At 43.7% G+C, this 21,700-nt stretch overlaps 5 pseudogenes; all 5 read left to right on the top strand.

Moving 5' to 3' along the window:
• Window positions 1-787: 787 nt before the first annotated feature.
• Window positions 788-3,407, top strand: LOC132565943 (NADH-ubiquinone oxidoreductase chain 5-like; annotated as a pseudogene).
• Window positions 3,408-4,119: 712 nt separating this feature from the next.
• Window positions 4,120-5,259, top strand: LOC132565944 (cytochrome b-like; annotated as a pseudogene).
• A 5,711-nt stretch (window positions 5,260-10,970) lies between these two features.
• On the top strand, window positions 10,971-13,952 carry LOC132565946 (cytochrome c oxidase subunit 1-like; annotated as a pseudogene).
• A 2,992-nt stretch (window positions 13,953-16,944) lies between these two features.
• LOC132565947 (NADH-ubiquinone oxidoreductase chain 5-like) lies at window positions 16,945-20,527 on the top strand (annotated as a pseudogene).
• Window positions 20,528-21,172: 645 nt separating this feature from the next.
• LOC132565945 (cytochrome b-like) lies at window positions 21,173-21,694 on the top strand (annotated as a pseudogene).
• The last annotated feature ends 6 nt before the right edge of the window (window positions 21,695-21,700 follow it).

Consider the following 21,700-nt stretch of genomic DNA (forward strand, 5'->3'; position numbering starts at 1 on the left):
ACCCGTGATCCTACTCGCTATCGCAGCATGCGGGGCAGGCACTGGACTAGCCCTCCTAGTGGCCACAACACGAACCCATGCTTCAAACCATATCAAGACCCTTAACCTACTAAAATGCTAAAAATCTTTATCGCCTCAGCAATACTTACCCCAACCATACTACTACTGCCCACCAAACACATTCTCACTACCACCACTGCCTACTCAATAATTACTGCCATGCTCACGCTAAAATGACTCTACCAACCACTTAACCTCAAGCCATTCGCACTAAACACATGATTCATACTAGATCATATCACAACTCCACTAACCATTCTATCAGCTTGACTACTGCCACTCATAATTCTAGCCAACCAAAATCTTACAGCCTCTGAACCAAATAACCGAAAACGAATATTCCTCATAACCTGCGCCATATTACAAACTACACTGCTACTCACATTTACTACAACAGACCTTGTAATATTCTACGCACTCTTTGAAACGACTCTTGTTCCAACACTAATCTTAATCACCCGCTGAGGGGCTCAAGCTGAACGCCTTAATGCTGGGACATACTTTATCTTTTATACCCTAACAGGATCCTTACCACTACTAATTGCTCTACTTTATATCCACTCAACCAATAACCACACACTAATTCCAATCCTCACCATACACCAACCTACCCCCCCACTAACAAACTTAATGTGACTAGCATGCATAATAGCCTTCCTAGTTAAAATACCACTATACGGCCTACACCTCTGACTCCCAAAAGCTCATGTAGAAGCCCCTATTGCAGGGTCAATAGTACTAGCAGCAATTTTACTAAAACTAGGAGGATATGGCATCATCCGCCTAACCCTGACTCTAACACCCACAACTCAAACCATACACTTCCCATTTATTGTCCTAGCACTATGAGGAATAATTATAACCAGCCTAATCTGCCTACGACAAACAGACCTAAAATCCATTATCGCTTACTCCTCTGTAAGCCACATAGGACTAGTCACTGCCGCCTCCCTTATCCAAACCCCATGAAGCATCCACGGCGCAATACTACTAATAATCGCCCACGGCCTTACATCCTCCATACTATTTTGCCTGGCTAACACTAACTACGAACGAACCCACACCCGCACCCTTCTCCTAGTACGAGGACTACAACTAGCCTTACCACTAATAACCACATGATGATTACTTTCAAACCTAATAAACATGGCACTCCCACCAACAATCAACCTACTAGGAGAACTGATAATTATTATTACACTATTCAACTGAAACATAACAACAATCATCCTAACAGGCTCTGCCACACTCATCACAGCCATATACTCCTTACACATCTTCCTAACAACTCAACAAAACAAACTACAAACACACACAATAATCAGCCCCACCCACTCACGAGAACACCTCCTTATATCCCTCCACTTAATTCCCCTACTATTACTACTCACTCACCCAACACTCATTACATAGTACGTAAGCATAGTTTAATAAAAACACTAAGCCGTGGCCTTAACAATAGAGGTCCTCACACCTCTTGCTAACCGAGGTGGTTACAGCGAACTGCTAACTCACACTACCGGGCCAAACCCCCGGCCACCTCCACTTTCAAAGGACAGCAGAACTCCGATAATCTTAGGAATTATAACTTCTTGGTGCAACTCCAAGTGAAAGAACGTGTCCAACCTACTATTTTACTCCACTTTAACACTCATAACCATAATACTCATCCAACCCCTACTACACCAAGCATCACCAATCCACAACATAAAGCTCGCCACTATACTCAGCCTAGCACAAACCACTATTTTTCTCTACTCAAACACTAACTCCATCACAACAAACTTCATCTGAACCAACTCATTATTCAACCTACAGGCTAGTTTCCTATTTGACCGCTATACCATACTATTTTTACCAGTCGCCATCTTTATCACCTGGTCTATCCTACAATTCACATCATGATACATACACTCAGACCCTAACCTGGAGACCTTTATAAAATACTTGCTCCTATTTTTACTTGCCATATTAACCCTAACTACAGCAAACAACCTAGTACAACTGTTCGTGGGCTGAGAAGCCGTTGGCATCATATCCTTCCTTTTAATCGGCTGATGACATGCCCGTACAAACGCTAACACCTCAGCCCTACAAGCAATTATCTACAATCGCATCGGAGACATTGGCCTATTATTATCAATATCCTGACTGGCAATAAACCTCAGCACATGAGAAATACAACAACTGTTCTCTCACAACATATCCCCAACCCTGCCAGGACTAGGACTAGTCCTGGCAGCAATAGGAAAATCCGCACAATTCGGACTTCACCCCTGACTTCCGTCGGCAATAGAAGGTCCGACCCCAGTATCCGCACTACTACACTCAAGCACAATAGTTGTAGCCGGAATCTACCTACTAATCCGCCTACACCCACTACTACAACACAACCCCACCATCCTCTCCCTGTGCCTATGTGTTGGAGCCATAACAACCACATTTGCAGCCCTCTGCGCCATCACACAAAACGACCTGAAAAAAATCATTGCCTTCTCAACATCTAGCCAATTAGGATTAATAATATTAACCGTAGGACTCAATCAACCAGAACTGGCATTCCTACACATCACCACTCACGCATTCTTCAAAGCAATACTATTCCTCTGCTCAGGCTCCATTATCCACAGCCTTAACGATGAACAAGATATCCGTAAAATAGGGGCCACACAAAAAACACTGCCAATCACCACATCCTGCATAACCCTAGGCAACCTTGCCCTAATAGGAATACCATTCCTTGCTGGCTTCTACACAAAAGATGCAATCATTGAAGCCATAAATACATCAACCCTCAACGCCTGAGCCCTATCAACTACACTATTAGCAACAACCCTTACTACAGCCTACAGCCTACGACTAACCTTTTACACACAACTACACAACCCCCGCCACCACTCAACCCCACACCTCACAGAATCAAACAAAAACCAAATCAGCCCAATTCTCCGCCTAGCCACAGCTAGCATTATAGCCGGCCTAGTAATTACATCAAGTGTACTACCAACAACCACACAAACCATAACAATACCAACAACCACTAAAATCTCTGCAACCCTAGCACTCCTACTAGGCCTCCTATGTACTATTGACCTACTACAACACACCTCACTTATAACTAACCCCACAAAAACCGTACCACACCAAAACCTAACCCAACTCATATTCTTCAACATCACAAACCACCGCCTATTACCAATAATTAGCCTTACTTCTGCTCGCTCAACAGCCATACAACTTAATGACATAGCATGGTACGAACATATCGGCCCAATAATAGCAAAAACCTCCAATATTAAACTGGCAACCACCCTCTCCACAGCCAACACCGGCCTAATTAAAACCTATTTAACCACCCCTATACTACTCTTAATCACCTGCCTAATCTTGACCCTCCTTTATAATTAAAACCTATTTAACCACCCCTATACTACTCTTAATCACCTGCCTAATCTTGACCCTCCTTTACGGAACCCGCAGACTACCCCGCTCCCACCCTCGAATTAACTCCATCACAACAAAAAGCGCTAGCAATAAGCCCCCCCCACACAAAAACAATATCGGCCCGCCACTAGAAAACAACAGCCCAATTCCACTAAAATCTCCCCGTAAATTAAAAAATCCAACACCCTCTACCCCCTCCATGCCCCAAAACCCGCCTCACAGGCCCCCCACAAAATATACACCAACAACTACAGCTACAATATACCCCACTAAATACCACAAAACAGAATAGTCCCCCCACCCCTCAGGATAAGGCTCCGCCGCCAATGCCACAGAATACGCAAAAACAACAAGCATGCCGCCCAAATAGATCAAAAATAAAACCAGACCAACAAATGATCCTCCTAAACCAACTAACACCCCACACCCCCCTAAAGCCCCAACAACAAGTCCTCCCGCCCCATAAAACGGAGACGGAGTAGACGCCACTCCAACCATCCCCAAAACAAAACACACACTTATCAAAAAAACTAAATAAGACATCATTACCATCTGTACTTTAACCAGAACCTTGGGTCCGAAAAACCACCGTTGTACTTCAACTATAGTAACATAATGTCCCCCCTCCGAAAAACACACCCAATCATAAAAATCATTAACGCCTCTTTAATTGACCTACCAACTCCAACAAACATCTCCGCCTGATGAAACTTCGGATCACTCCTAGGACTATGCCTGATACTTCAAATTGCCTCAGGCTTGTTTCTAGCAATACACTACTCAACAGACACTGCCCTTGCATTCTCCTCCGTCGCACAAATCTCCCGAGACATCAATTACGGCTGATTAATCCGAAACCTTCACGCCAACGGAGCCTCAATATTCTTTATCTGCCTTTACCTGCATGTTGGCCGAGGCTTATACTACGGCTCTTATCTTTACAAAGAAACCTGAAACATTGGAATCCTACTAATATTCTTAACTATAGCCACAGCATTTGTAGGATATGTCTTACCATGAGGCCAAATATCATTCTGAGGGGCCACCGTAATCACCAACCTACTTTCAGCCCTCCCATACATTGGCCCAACATTAGTAGAGTGAGTATGAGGCGGATTTGCAGTAGACAACGCAACCCTAACCCGATTCTTTACATTTCACTTTCTACTCCCCTTCACCATCCTAGCAATAATACTCTTACACCTCCTTTTCCTCCACGAAACCGGCTCTACCAATCCCACAGGCCTAAACTCAAACACAGACAAAATCCCCTTCCACCCCTACTTCTCGTACAAAGACCTACTAGGAGCAACAATACTAATTACCATTTTAATAACCCTTGCTCTATTATTCCCATACCTGCTTAGCGACCCAGAAAACTTTACACCCGCTAACCCCCTCGTCACTCCACCCCACATCAAGCCAGAGTGATACTTCTTATTTGCCTACGCCATTCTACGATCCATCCCAAACAAACTGGGCGGCGTCCTGGCCCTATTCATGTCCATCATAATCCTCTTACTAGTGCCAATAATACACAACTCAAAACACCGAACTGCCCACTTCCGCCCACTTACACAAACCCTCTTTTGATCACTAACAGCAACAGTTCTCATCCTTACCTGAATCGGAGCACAACCAGTAGAAGACCCGTTCATTCTAATCGGCCAGCTAGCCACTGCCCTCTACTTCCTAATTTTTCTCGCCATCACTCCTATAGTCAACAAGTTAGAAAATAGCATATTAAACTGATAAGTTCTAGTAGTTTAAACATTAAAACATTGGCCTTGTAAACCAACAATAGAGACTCTCTCTAGAACATCAAAAAAAAGGGGTTGTAAACCTTATCTCTAGCCCCCAAAACTAGAATTTTCACTAAACTATTTTTTGTCCACATATATACTATGTATAATCAACATTAATTATCTGCCCCATGAATATGATATAGTACATTATATGAATGCTCTATAGATATACTATGTATAATCAACATTAATTATCTGCCCCATGAATATGATATAGTACATTATATGAATGCTCTATAGATATACTATGTATAATCAACATTAATTACTTACCCCATGAATATTATCTAGTATAATAATATAATGAATACAGTTTATAAATCTATATATATTACAGAATATTTACTACCATATGAATATTATTTAGAAATATAATTTAATGATTAACAATTATATATTAAATAACCTAGAATAAATATTAATGCTTGATAGACTATTTAATGAATTACGTACATACAAGGAGAACCCCGCAACTCGCCCACCCGCACATCTTATCACTAGCGTCAAGGACAGGATATGTTGTTCACCCCTCACGGCTTTTTCCAAGGCCTCTGGTTCTGCTACGTCAGGTTCATTTAACTACGACGGACTAGTCCTACTTTTTCCAAGACCTTTGGCTGCTAGGATTCGTTACACGTCTCCTCATACTCATAGCTACCCCGCGCGGCCAGGCGGCTGGTTCTCTTTTTTATACTCCCCTCAGGTCCACCCACCGAAGGCGGTGCGGGTCAATTACGGTTGAGACTGAACCTACGGTGCAATGCACGTCGCACTCATCAACCCATGGGGACATATTCATTCATGCTCGATAGACATATTTTACCCCCTCCAAAATAAACTCCTAACTTTTCTGACGAAAAAACGCGATTTTTAAACTAAAATCGGCCCTGAAACACCGGTCAACCTGACTCCCCACTAGAACCATCCGACAAAACACAAAATTACACCAAAATTTACCCATAAAAGCACCCACATCCTCTAGAACACAAACGTGCAATTTTTAACAAATTTTTAACAAAATATAAAATAAATATAAAATAAATATAAAATAAATATAAAACAAACATTAACAAAAATACCAGATAAATATCAGATCTTTACAAACAAACGTTTTAACAAACGTTAAACAAACATTAACAAAAATACCAGATAAATATCAGATCTTTACAAACAAACGTTTTAACAAACGTTAAACAAACATTAACAAAAATACCAGATAAATATCAGATCTTTACAAACAAACGTTTTAACAAACGTTAAACAAACATTAACAAAAATACCAGATAAATATCAGATCTTTACAAACAAACGTTTTAACAAACGTTAAACAAACATTAACAAAAATACCAGATAAATATCAGATCTTTACAAACAAACGTTTTAACAAACGTTAAACAAACATTAACAAAAATACCAGATAAATATCAGATCTTTACAAACACATACAAACATATACAAACACATACAAACACATACACGCGTTTCTGCGGCAAACCCCCCTTACCCCCCACTGACCCAATTTTAAGTGAATTAAATGTAGCCTCGCCAAACCCCAAAAACGAGATTTAACTGCACTAAAACTGGCCCAGCAGCAGCACTAAACTGCTACAAACGCACCCACAACCCCATATATACATATATATATACATATATATATACATATATATACATATATATATACATATATATACATATATATATACATATATATACACATATTACAAACACCTTCCACCCAATATCCGGCCCCGCTACCATATTTTTAACCATTATAAAATTTGACTCTGTCACTGTAGTTTATACTATATTTAAAACGCGGCCCTGAAGTTGCTGAAATGGAAATCACTTTCCCGAAGACACACTGTCTTGGTCCTAAACCTAACATTATCTACAACCGCACTCACACATGCAAGAATCCCCACACCAGTGCCAACGCCCAAACCCCACAACGGAGCAGATATCAGGCACACCCAAAAGTAGCCCAAGACATCTAGCTATGCCACACCCCCACGGAACTCAGCAGTGGTAAACCTTAGGCCATGAGCCACCCTATAAGCTCGACCTAGTGACGGTTATCCCAAGGCCGGCAAACCCCGTGCCAGCCGCCGCGGTTACACGGCGGGCCTAAAATAATGCCACCCGGCGTAAAACGTGACTAAAGTACCAGTTTACACTTAGAACTAAAAATTTAAAACAAAGCTGTAAAACGCACATGTAACAAGAATAACACCCGTATTTCTAATACTAAACAACCTTGACCCCACGAAAGCCAAAACACAAACTAGGATTAGATACCCTACTATATTTGGCCGTAAACCCAGGCACTCCACCTACAAAACTGCTCGCCAGAGAACTACAGTCAAACAAGACTCAAACTCAAAGGACTTGACGGTGTCCCACATCAACCTAGAGGAGCCTGTCCTATAATCGACAATCCCCGCTACACCTTACTCCCCCTTGCAACCCCAGCCTATATACCGCCGTCGCCAGCTTACCTTGTGACAGAACCAAAGTTAGCAAAAAAGCACCCACAAACACGTCAGGTCAAGGTGTAGCTCATGGGCGGAGCAGCGATGGGCTACATTTTCTAACAATAGAACAAACCCACAACAACATGAAACTTTGTCCCCAGGTGGATTTAACAGTAAACTGAACAAGAACATTCAATTGAAGACTGCTCTGGGACGCGTACACACCGCCCGTCACCCTCCTCAACCAACACCACACAGCTACATAAATCAAACAACCTACTCAAGATGAGGCAAGTCGTAACATGGTAAGCGTACTGGAAAGTGCGCTTGGCTAAACAAGAAGTAGCTTAAACTAAAAGCATCTGGCTTACAACCAGAACATGTTCACTGAAACCTTCTTGAGCCAAAACCCTAGCTACCACATCAACAAACCCTCTCCCCCCACCAAACCAAACCATTTGCCACGCCTAGTATCTGCGACAGAAAAGCACCCACACGCAATAGCAAACAGTACCGCAAGGAAACAGTGAAAGAAAAGTCCAAACTAACGCACCAAAAAGCAGGCTTTAACCCCCGTACCTTTTGCCTCATGGTTCAGCAAGCCAACACCAGATAAAATGAACTAAAACCTGCTTCCCCGAATCCAGACGAGCTACCTAAGAGCAATCACACGGATGCACCCATCTCTGTGGCAAAAGAGCGGGAAGACTTTTAGGTAGAGGTGAAACGCCTATCGAGCCTGGTGATAGCTGGTTGCTCACTAAATGAATCTAAGTTCAACTCTAGCCACACCGCCATAAACACAACTACCCCTGCCCTCCGCTAGAAGATATACAATAAAGGAACAGCTTTATTGTAATCGAGTACAGCCGAAATTAGAGGAAAACTAAACATCATCTACGTAGGCCCTCAAGCAGCCATCAAACAAAACCGCGTCAAAGCGACACATACAAAAATACTAAATCAAATCAAAACCCCCTACAACAAATCGAGCTACTTTAATTAAACTTAAAGGAAACACTGCTAAAACTAGTAATAAGACAAACCGCCTCTACTGCACTCCTATACATCATACCGGACAAACCAATGACAATTAACAGCCTAAGAAAGAACTATAAACCAACTCAAGCCCCTTTACCAAAACCACTGTTACCCCAACACAGGCGTGCACATAGACAGCTTTAAAGCTGCAAAAGGAACTCAGCTAACCCTGCTCCACCTGTTTACCAAAAACACCGCCTTTAGCCAACCAAGTATTAAAGGTCACACCTGCCCAGTGAATCTCTTAAACGGCCGCGGTATCCTAACCGTGCAAAGGTAGCGTAATCACTTGTCTCCTAATTAGAGACTAGTATGAACGGTCACCTGAGAGCAACCCTGTCTCCTACAGCTAATCAATGAAACTGATCTCCTAGTAAAAAAGCTAGCATTACACCACAAGACGAGAAGACCCTATGGAGCTTTAAATAACATCACTAATAACAAACTCCCCCATCTACTGACCACACCATAAACAATAGTGACACTTTTAAGTTGGGGCGACTGCGGAATAAAACAAAACTTCCACGACCAAAAATAAACTTATTCTAGACAGACATGTCAAACATACCCACCACAGACCCAGCATACGCTGATCACCGAACCAAGTTACCCTAGGGATAACAGCGCCATCCCCTTCAAGAGTCCTTATCGCCAAGCGGGGCTTACGACCTCGATGTTGGATCAGGGCACCCAGGTGGGGCAGCCCCTACCAAAGGTTCGTTTGTTCAACGACTAACGCCCTACGTGATCTGAGTTCAGACCGGAGCAATCCAGGTCGGTTTCTATCTGTGTCCCCTCTTCTTCAGTACGAAAGGACCAAGAAGAGAGCGCCCATACCACTAGCACGCGCCCCCGAGCACTCTGACCATAAAACTAAAGAACAAGCGGCCCTAAAGCGGCCCTAAACCAGGGCCAAGCTGGGGTGGCAGAGCCAGGTAAATTGCATGAGACCTAAGCCCTCATACGCAGAAGTTCAAATCTTCTCCCCAACCATGCCCACACTGATAACCCACCTACTAAACCCTGCCACACTAATAATCCCAGTATTACTGGCCGTTGCATTCTTAACCCTACTAGAACGCAAATTACTCGGATACGCACAACACCGAAAAGGCCCAAACATCGTCGGACCATACGGCATCATCCAGCCAGTAGCAGACGGACTAAAACTCTTTACCAAAGAACCCGTCCGCCCAACCTTTTCCTCCCCACTACTATTTATCCTAACCCCCACCCTGGCCTTACTGCTAGCCCTAACTATATGAGCCCCAATAACCATACCAAAACCACTACTAGACATAAACCTCGGCCTACTACTAATTCTCGCCCTATCTAGCTTAATAGTCTACTCAATCTTATGGTCCGGATGAGCCTCCAATTCAAAATACGCTCTAATTGGCGCACTACGAGCAATCGCACAAACCATTTCATACGAAGTAACACTAGGAATTATCCTCCTTTCAACAATCATATTAACTGGTGGGTTCACAATACAAACTCTATTAACCACACAAGAGCCCACCTGACTAATAACATGCACCTGACCACTAACAATAATATGATACATTTCTACAATTGCCGAGACCAACCGAGCTCCATTCGACCTTACAGAAGGCGAATCAGAACTCGTATCAGGATTCAACGTAGAATACGCAGCCGGCCCCTTCGCACTTTTCTTCCTAGCAGAATACGCCAACATCCTAATAATAAACACATTATCGTGTATTCTATTTATATCTCCAAACCCCATGCAAGCCCCAAATCTTTTTACCATAAACATTATACTAAAAACAACATTACTTACCCTGGGCTTCCTATGAGCACGAGCCTCCTACCCACGATTCCGATATGACCAATTAATACACTTACTATGAAAAACCTTCCTCCCACTCACCCTAGCAGCATGCCTACTTTACATCTCCACCCCTATTTCCCTAGCAGGGCTCCCCCCAATAACTTAATCATGGAAGCGTGCCCGAATAACCCAAGGACTACTTTGATAGAGTACACAACAGAGGTTAAAATCCTCTCACTTCCTAGGCGATGGGCTACGAACCCATACTGCAAAGTCCAAAACTTTAAGTACTTCCAAAATTATACGACCCCTAGTAAAGTCAGCTAATCAAGCTTCCGGGCCCATACCCCGACAATGTTGGTACCCACCCCTTCCTATACTAATGAGCCCCCTAATCTGAACAACCCTCATCACCAGCCTTACAATAAGCACAATTATCATCATAACCAGTAACCACTGACTTCTCGCTTGACTAAGCCTAGAACTAAACACCCTAAGCATTCTACCAATCATTATACGCTCAAACCACCCACGAACAACCGAAGCTGCAACAAAATACTTCCTTATCCAAACCACCGCAGCCACATTAATTTTACTCGCAAGCACAATAAACGCTTGACAAACAGGCTCCTGAGACATCATACAATCCTTCTCTCCTTCCGCCACAACCATCACCACCCTAGCCATTATAATAAAACTTGCCATTGCCCCAGCACATCTTTGATACCCGGAAATCCTCCAAGGCTCCACCATAACCACAGCACTAATCATCTCAACATGACAAAAAATCGCCCCACTAACACTGCTTTACCTATTAATTAACCACCTTTCAACAAACACCGTACTAATACTAGGCCTCACATCAGCCCTCATCGGAGGATGAACCGGACTAAACCAAACCCAAACACGAAAAATCATAGCCTTCTCCTCTATCTCCCACATAGGTTGGTTAATTACGGCCCTATGCCTAAACCCCAGCCTGACTACACTAACTTTAATCACCTATATAATCATAACAACAACAATATTCCTCTCCCTAACTACATTTTCATCTAAAACACTACTAGACCTAGGAGTCTCATGAACCCACTCACCAATCCTGCTGACAATCACAATATTAGCCCTACTCTCCCTAGCAGGCCTCCCACCCCTAACCGGCTTTATGCCAAAACTATTAATCCTAAAAGAACTTGTAACAATAAAACTACTATTCCTCAGCACAACACTAGCCCTAACCAGCCTACCAAACTTAGCCTTCTACACCCGCATGGCTTACCTAACAACCCTAACAGCTCCACCCAACACAACAAACTCAGAATACAAATGACGATTCAAGACCCCAATAACACCACTTGCCCCCACAACAGCCCTACTAACAATACTAGCCCTACCAATAACCCCACTACTATACCTAGCCACTTAGAAGTTTAAGTTAACATTAAAACTCGGGGCCTTCAAAGCCCCAAATAGATCACAACATATCTAACTTCTGAAGGCCTGTAAAACTCTATATTACATCTCCTGAATGCAACTCAAACACTTTTATTAAGCTAAAGCCTTACCAGACTGACGGGCCTCGATCCCGTAACACCTTAGTTAACAACTAAACACCCAAGCCAGCGGGCTTCAGCCTACCTTCTCCCGTCTAAAAAAACGGGAGAAGCCCCGGCACCCTTTAGGGTGCTGCGTCAAATTTGCACTTTGCTGCTTCAGGGCTTGATAGCAAGAGATTACTCTGTCTGCGGGGCTACAACCCGCCACCTGGCCTCGGCCATACTACCTGTGACCCTGACTCGTTGATTTTTCTCAACCAACCACAAAGACATCGGCACCCTGTATCTGCTATTCGGTGCATGAGCCGGCATAGTGGGCACCGCCCTAAGCCTCTTGATCCGGGCCGAGCTCAGCCAACCCGGCGCATTAATAGGCGACGATCAGATCTACAACGTTGTTGTAACAGCCCACGCCTTCGTCATAATTTTCTTCATGGTAATACCAGTTATAATCGGCGGCTTCGGAAACTGACTTGTGCCTTTAATACTGGGCGCCCCCGATATGGCATTCCCCCGAATGAACAATATAAGCTTCTGACTCCTCCCCCCCTCCCTTCTACTACTGCTAGCCTCTGCAGGAGTAGAGGCCGGAGCAGGTACTGGTTGAACTGTGTATCCACCTCTTGCCGCTAATCTAGCACACGCAGGCCCATCGGTAGACCTAGTCATCTTCTCCTTACACCTTGCTGGTGCATCCTCAATTTTAGGGGCCATTAACTTTATTACCACCTGCGTAAATATAAAACCACCATCCCTCTCACAATACAATACCCCATTATTTGTGTGGTCCGTACTAATCACTGCAGTACTACTACTTCTAGCCCTACCAGTACTTGCAGCCGGAATCACAATGCTATTAACAGACCGGAATCTGAATACCACCTTCTTCGACCCTGCAGGGGGAGGAGACCCAGTACTATATCAACACCTATTTTGATTCTTTGGCCACCCAGAAGTGTATATTCTCATTCTTCCCGGCTTCGGCATAGTATCACACATTATTACTTATTATGCAGGGAAAAAGGAACCCTTTGGCTATATAGGCATAGTCTGAGCCATGGTTTCAATCGGCTTCCTAGGTTTTATTGTTTGAGCACACCACATATTCACTGTTGGCATAGACGTAGACACACGCGCATATTTTACATCAGCCACAATAATCATTGCCATCCCAACCGGAGTGAAAGTGTTCAGCTGACTTGCAACTTTGCACGGAGGAATGATCAAATGAGAAGCCCCACTTCTATGGGCCATGGGCTTTATTTTCCTATTCACTGTTGGAGGTTTAACTGGCGTAATTCTTGCTAACTCTTCACTAGATATTGTCCTACACGATACCTATTATGTAGTCGCCCACTTCCACTATGTATTATCAATAGGAGCTGTATTTGCAATCATGGGCGGATTTGTCCATTGATTCCCACTATTCACAGGATTCACCCTACACCCAACATGAACAAAGGCTCATTTTGGGTTAATGTTTATTGGGGTTAACTTAACCTTTTTCCCACAACACTTCCTAGGGCTAGCAGGAATACCACGACGATACTCAGACTACCCTGATGCCTACGCCCTATGAAACACTATCTCATCAATCGGCTCTTTAATCTCTATAGCCGGAGCCATCGTTATAACATTTATTATCTGAGAGGCCTTTGCCACTAAGCGCACCCCATCAATAACAGGCCCAATGCATACTAATTCAGAATGACTTCATGGATGCCCACCACCATACCACACCCATGAAGAACCCATACTCATCTACACCCCAAACAAGAGATGAGGGACTTGAACCCCCTCCTCCTAGTTTCAAACTAGTCACACTACAACCTACATGCTTATCTCTTTGGGACTCTAGTTTAAACATAATACATAGCACTGTCAGCGCTAAATTAAAGGTAGAACCCTTTGTGTCCCCATGGCACACCAAGCCCAACTAGGCTTTCAAGATGCAGCCTCCCCAGTCATAGAAGAACTTCTACACCTCCACGACCACGCCATAATAGTCGTATTCCTAATTAGCGCATTCATTCTATACATTATTACCCTAATAATTACTACCACCTTAACTCATACAGGAACAATAGACGCCCAACTAGTAGAGACAGTATGAACAATCTTGCCAGCCATCATCCTAGTACTTATTGCTCTACCATCATTACGCATTCTATATCTCATAGACGAAGTTAATAACCCCCACTTAACAATCAAAGCCATCGGACACCAATGATACTGAAGCTATGAATACACAGACTATGAAAATCTAATATTTGACGCCTACATAGTACCAACACAAGACCTGCTACCAGGAACACTACGACTTCTCGAAGTAGACCACCACATAGTAGTACCTGCAAACTCCCCAACTCGTATACTAATCTCAGCAGAAGATGTATTACACTCCTGAGCCCTCCCATCACTAGGCATTAAAACTGACGCCGTCCCAGGACGACTTAACCAAACAACCTTCACAGCCACACGCCCAGGCCTATTCTACGGCCAATGCTCAGAAATTTGCGGCTCTAACCACAGCTTTATGCCAATCGTAGTAGAGGCCTCAACAACTAATGACTTTGAAAACTGATCATTAACAATACTACAAACATCCTTAAGCAGCTCCACGAGCGCTGGTCTTTTAAGCCAGAGGTGGGACTACAAGCCCCTTAAGGCATGCCACAGCTTAGCCCGGCTCCTTGATTTTTCATCTTTACACTAGTCTGACTAATTCTACTATTCCTACTAAAACCAACTTTAACAGAACTAAAAAACACCCCACAACCACAGCCCAACATCACAAAATACACGCCAAACCCCTGAACCTGAACATGACATTAGACCTATTCAGTCAATTTATAAGCCCACAAAAACTAGGAATCCCATTAATCCTATTAGCCCTCCTCCTCCCAACTCTACTCATATCCACACAAACTCGCATAATCCAAAATCGAACATCCACCATCCAAGGCCACCTTGTGCTCCTAATTACTAAACAACTATTAAGCCCACTTAATAAAACTGCTCACCCATGGGCACTCCCACTTATTACAGTAATACTACTTCTATCCATAATAAATTTAACTGGCCTATTGCCGTACACCTTCACCCCAACCACACAACTTTCAATAAACATGGCTTTGGCAACACCCCTATGACTAATAACTGTACTGACAGGACTACGCACCCAACCAACCACAGCACTTGCCCACATACTGCCAATAGGCACCCCACCCATACTAATCCCCCCGCTAATCCTTATCGAAACAGTCAGCCTCTTTATTCGCCCCCTCGCCCTAGGAGTACGACTTACCGCTAATCTTACAGCCGGCCACCTACTCATCACCCTCATCTCCCTAGCTGTAACAGCTTTACTTCCCTTAATACCCTCAATCAGCCTACTTACACTAACCCTACTATTATTATTAACCCTACTAGAAATTGCTGTAGCAATAATCCAAGCCTACGTATTTGTACTACTATTAAGCCTATACCTACAAGAAAACACTTAATGACCCACCAAGCTCACAGTTTCCACATAGTAGACCCAAGCCCATGGCCCCTGACAGGGGCCATGGCCGCCCTCCTAATAACCTCGGGACTAGCAATTTGATTTCACTATAATACCCAAACTCTTATAAACCTGGGCCTATTAACGATACTCTTCACAACATACCAATGATGACGTGACATTATCCGAGAAAGCACATTCCAAGGGCACCATACAAAAACAGTCCAGACCGGACTACGCTATGGCATAGCCCTGTTCATCACCTCTGAGGTATTCTTCTTTCTTGGCTTTTTCTGGGCCTTCTACCACTCAAGCCTAGCCCCTGCCCCAGAACTAGGGGGTCTATGACCCCCAACTGGAATTACACCATTAAACCCCTTCGAGGTCCCACTACTCAATACCGCAGTACTTCTTGCATCCGGTGTCACAGTTACCTGAGCACACCACTCTATCATAGAAAATAAACGCCAAGAGGCGACCATGGCCCTGACCATAACAATCCTTCTGGGCAGCTATTTTACCCTACTCCAAGCAATAGAGTACTTCGAAGCCCCCTTCACTATCGCCGACGCAACATATGGCTCAACATTCTTTGTAGCAACAGGCTTCCACGGACTACATGTTATCATTGGCACTACCTTTCTAATAATCTCCCTATTTCGACAAATCAACTACCATTTTACAACCGGCCACCATTTTGGCTTTGAAGCAGCCGCATGATATTGACATTTCGTTGACGTAGTGTGACTATTCCTATATATCTCAATCTATTGATGAGGCTCTTACCCCCTTAGTATAACATAATACAAAAGACTTCCACTCATTTAATCCTAGATTAGCCCTAGGAGGGGGTAAATGAAATTTGCCTTGCTTGTCAGCCTTGCCTTATCACTAACAACCATCCTTATTACTATTAGTTTCTGACTTCCACAAACATACCCGGACACAGAAAAACTATCCCCCTACGAATGCGGATTTGACCCCCTCGGCACTGCCCGCCTACCTTTCTCCATCCGATTTTTCTTGGTCGCAATCCTATTCCTATTATTCGACCTAGAAATCGCTCTACTACTTCCAACCCCCCCAACCTCAACCTCACCACAACTCCACACAAACACTACATTAACCACCTTACTCATCTCACTATTAACCCTAGGACTTATTTATGAATGACTCCAGGGGGGCCTAGAATGAGCAGAATACGGCCACTAGTTTAACAAAAACTACTAATTTCGACTTAGTAAATTCTGCGTAATGCAGAGTCGCCAACATGACAATCACCCACTTTATTCCAATTATGACATTTATACTATGTATGTCTGGCCTCGCTATATGCCGAAAACACCTCATCTCCTCCCTGCTCTGCATCGAAGGTATAATGCTCGCCCTGTTCACCTCCCTCGCCACTATTTCCCAAACACTCAACCACACAACCACCACAACCCAACCCGTGATCCTACTCGCTATCGCAGCATGCGGGGCAGGCACTGGACTAGCCCTCCTAGTGGCCACAACACGAACCCATGCTTCAAACCATATCAAGACCCTTAACCTACTAAAATGCTAAAAATCTTTATCGCCTCAGCAATACTTACCCCAACCATACTACTACTGCCCACCAAACACATTCTCACTACCACCACTGCCTACTCAATAATTACTGCCATGCTCACGCTAAAATGACTCTACCAACCACTTAACCTCAAGCCATTCGCACTAAACACATGATTCATACTAGATCATATCACAACTCCACTAACCATTCTATCAGCTTGACTACTGCCACTCATAATTCTAGCCAACCAAAATCTTACAGCCTCTGAACCAAATAACCGAAAACGAATATTCCTCATAACCTGCGCCATATTACAAACTACACTGCTACTCACATTTACTACAACAGACCTTGTAATATTCTACGCACTCTTTGAAACGACTCTTGTTCCAACACTAATCTTAATCACCCGCTGAGGGGCTCAAGCTGAACGCCTTAATGCTGGGACATACTTTATCTTTTATACCCTAACAGGATCCTTACCACTACTAATTGCTCTACTTTATATCCACTCAACCAATAACCACACACTAATTCCAATCCTCACCATACACCAACCTACCCCCCCACTAACAAACTTAATGTGACTAGCATGCATAATAGCCTTCCTAGTTAAAATACCACTATACGGCCTACACCTCTGACTCCCAAAAGCTCATGTAGAAGCCCCTATTGCAGGGTCAATAGTACTAGCAGCAATTTTACTAAAACTAGGAGGATATGGCATCATCCGCCTAACCCTGACTCTAACACCCACAACTCAAACCATACACTTCCCATTTATTGTCCTAGCACTATGAGGAATAATTATAACCAGCCTAATCTGCCTACGACAAACAGACCTAAAATCCATTATCGCTTACTCCTCTGTAAGCCACATAGGACTAGTCACTGCCGCCTCCCTTATCCAAACCCCATGAAGCATCCACGGCGCAATACTACTAATAATCGCCCACGGCCTTACATCCTCCATACTATTTTGCCTGGCTAACACTAACTACGAACGAACCCACACCCGCACCCTTCTCCTAGTACGAGGACTACAACTAGCCTTACCACTAATAACCACATGATGATTACTTTCAAACCTAATAAACATGGCACTCCCACCAACAATCAACCTACTAGGAGAACTGATAATTATTATTACACTATTCAACTGAAACATAACAACAATCATCCTAACAGGCTCTGCCACACTCATCACAGCCATATACTCCTTACACATCTTCCTAACAACTCAACAAAACAAACTACAAACACACACAATAATCAGCCCCACCCACTCACGAGAACACCTCCTTATATCCCTCCACTTAATTCCCCTACTATTACTACTCACTCACCCAACACTCATTACATAGTACGTAAGCATAGTTTAATAAAAACACTAAGCCGTGGCCTTAACAATAGAGGTCCTCACACCTCTTGCTAACCGAGGTGGTTACAGCGAACTGCTAACTCACACTACCGGGCCAAACCCCCGGCCACCTCCACTTTCAAAGGACAGCAGAACTCCGATAATCTTAGGAATTATAACTTCTTGGTGCAACTCCAAGTGAAAGAACGTGTCCAACCTACTATTTTACTCCACTTTAACACTCATAACCATAATACTCATCCAACCCCTACTACACCAAGCATCACCAATCCACAACATAAAGCTCGCCACTATACTCAGCCTAGCACAAACCACTATTTTTCTCTACTCAAACACTAACTCCATCACAACAAACTTCATCTGAACCAACTCATTATTCAACCTACAGGCTAGTTTCCTATTTGACCGCTATACCATACTATTTTTACCAGTCGCCATCTTTATCACCTGGTCTATCCTACAATTCACATCATGATACATACACTCAGACCCTAACCTGGAGACCTTTATAAAATACTTGCTCCTATTTTTACTTGCCATATTAACCCTAACTACAGCAAACAACCTAGTACAACTGTTCGTGGGCTGAGAAGCCGTTGGCATCATATCCTTCCTTTTAATCGGCTGATGACATGCCCGTACAAACGCTAACACCTCAGCCCTACAAGCAATTATCTACAATCGCATCGGAGACATTGGCCTATTATTATCAATATCCTGACTGGCAATAAACCTCAGCACATGAGAAATACAACAACTGTTCTCTCACAACATATCCCCAACCCTGCCAGGACTAGGACTAGTCCTGGCAGCAATAGGAAAATCCGCACAATTCGGACTTCACCCCTGACTTCCGTCGGCAATAGAAGGTCCGACCCCAGTATCCGCACTACTACACTCAAGCACAATAGTTGTAGCCGGAATCTACCTACTAATCCGCCTACACCCACTACTACAACACAACCCCACCATCCTCTCCCTGTGCCTATGTGTTGGAGCCATAACAACCACATTTGCAGCCCTCTGCGCCATCACACAAAACGACCTGAAAAAAATCATTGCCTTCTCAACATCTAGCCAATTAGGATTAATAATATTAACCGTAGGACTCAATCAACCAGAACTGGCATTCCTACACATCACCACTCACGCATTCTTCAAAGCAATACTATTCCTCTGCTCAGGCTCCATTATCCACAGCCTTAACGATGAACAAGATATCCGTAAAATAGGGGCCACACAAAAAACACTGCCAATCACCACATCCTGCATAACCCTAGGCAACCTTGCCCTAATAGGAATACCATTCCTTGCTGGCTTCTACACAAAAGATGCAATCATTGAAGCCATAAATACATCAACCCTCAACGCCTGAGCCCTATCAACTACACTATTAGCAACAACCCTTACTACAGCCTACAGCCTACGACTAACCTTTTACACACAACTACACAACCCCCGCCACCACTCAACCCCACACCTCACAGAATCAAACAAAAACCAAATCAGCCCAATTCTCCGCCTAGCCACAGCTAGCATTATAGCCGGCCTAGTAATTACATCAAGTGTACTACCAACAACCACACAAACCATAACAATACCAACAACCACTAAAATCTCTGCAACCCTAGCACTCCTACTAGGCCTCCTATGTACTATTGACCTACTACAACACACCTCACTTATAACTAACCCCACAAAAACCGTACCACACCAAAACCTAACCCAACTCATATTCTTCAACATCACAAACCACCGCCTATTACCAATAATTAGCCTTACTTCTGCTCGCTCAACAGCCATACAACTTAATGACATAGCATGGTACGAACATATCGGCCCAATAATAGCAAAAACCTCCAATATTAAACTGGCAACCACCCTCTCCACAGCCAACACCGGCCTAATTAAAACCTATTTAACCACCCCTATACTACTCTTAATCACCTGCCTAATCTTGACCCTCCTTTACGGAACCCGCAGACTACCCCGCTCCCACCCTCGAATTAACTCCATCACAACAAAAAGCGCTAGCAATAAGCCCCCCCCACACAAAAACAATATCGGCCCGCCACTAGAAAACAACAGCCCAATTCCACTAAAATCTCCCCGTAAATTAAAAAATCCAACACCCTCTACCCCCTCCATGCCCCAAAACCCGCCTCACAGGCCCCCCACAAAATATACACCAACAACTACAGCTACAATATACCCCACTAAATACCACAAAACAGAATAGTCCCCCCACCCCTCAGGATAAGGCTCCGCCGCCAATGCCACAGAATACGCAAAAACAACAAGCATGCCGCCCAAATAGATCAAAAATAAAACCAGACCAACAAATGATCCTCCTAAACCAACTAACACCCCACACCCCCCTAAAGCCCCAACAACAAGTCCTCCCGCCCCATAAAACGGAGACGGAGTAGACGCCACTCCAACCATCCCCAAAACAAAACACACACTTATCAAAAAAACTAAATAAGACATCATTACCATCTGTACTTTAACCAGAACCTTGGGTCCGAAAAACCACCGTTGTACTTCAACTATAGTAACATAATGTCCCCCCTCCGAAAAACACACCCAATCATAAAAATCATTAACGCCTCTTTAATTGACCTACCAACTCCAACAAACATCTCCGCCTGATGAAACTTCGGATCACTCCTAGGACTATGCCTGATACTTCAAATTGCCTCAGGCTTGTTTCTAGCAATACACTACTCAACAGACACTGCCCTTGCATTCTCCTCCGTCGCACAAATCTCCCGAGACATCAATTACGGCTGATTAATCCGAAACCTTCACGCCAACGGAGCCTCAATATTCTTTATCTGCCTTTACCTGCATGTTGGCCGAGGCTTATACTACGGCTCTTATCTTTACAAAGAAACCTGAAACATTGGAATCCTACTAATATTCTTAACTATAGCCACAGCATTTGTAGGATATGTCTTACCATGAGGCCAAATATCATTCTGAGGGGCCACCGTAATCACCAACCTACTTTCAGCCCTCCCATACATTGGCCCAACATTAGTAGAGTGAGTATGAGGCGGATTTGCAGTAGACAACGCAACCCTAACC

The sequence above is a fragment of the Heteronotia binoei genome, unplaced genomic scaffold, assembly GCF_032191835.1.
Source record: "Heteronotia binoei isolate CCM8104 ecotype False Entrance Well unplaced genomic scaffold, APGP_CSIRO_Hbin_v1 ptg002225c, whole genome shotgun sequence".
Classification (NCBI taxonomy): Eukaryota; Metazoa; Chordata; class Lepidosauria; order Squamata; family Gekkonidae; genus Heteronotia; species Heteronotia binoei.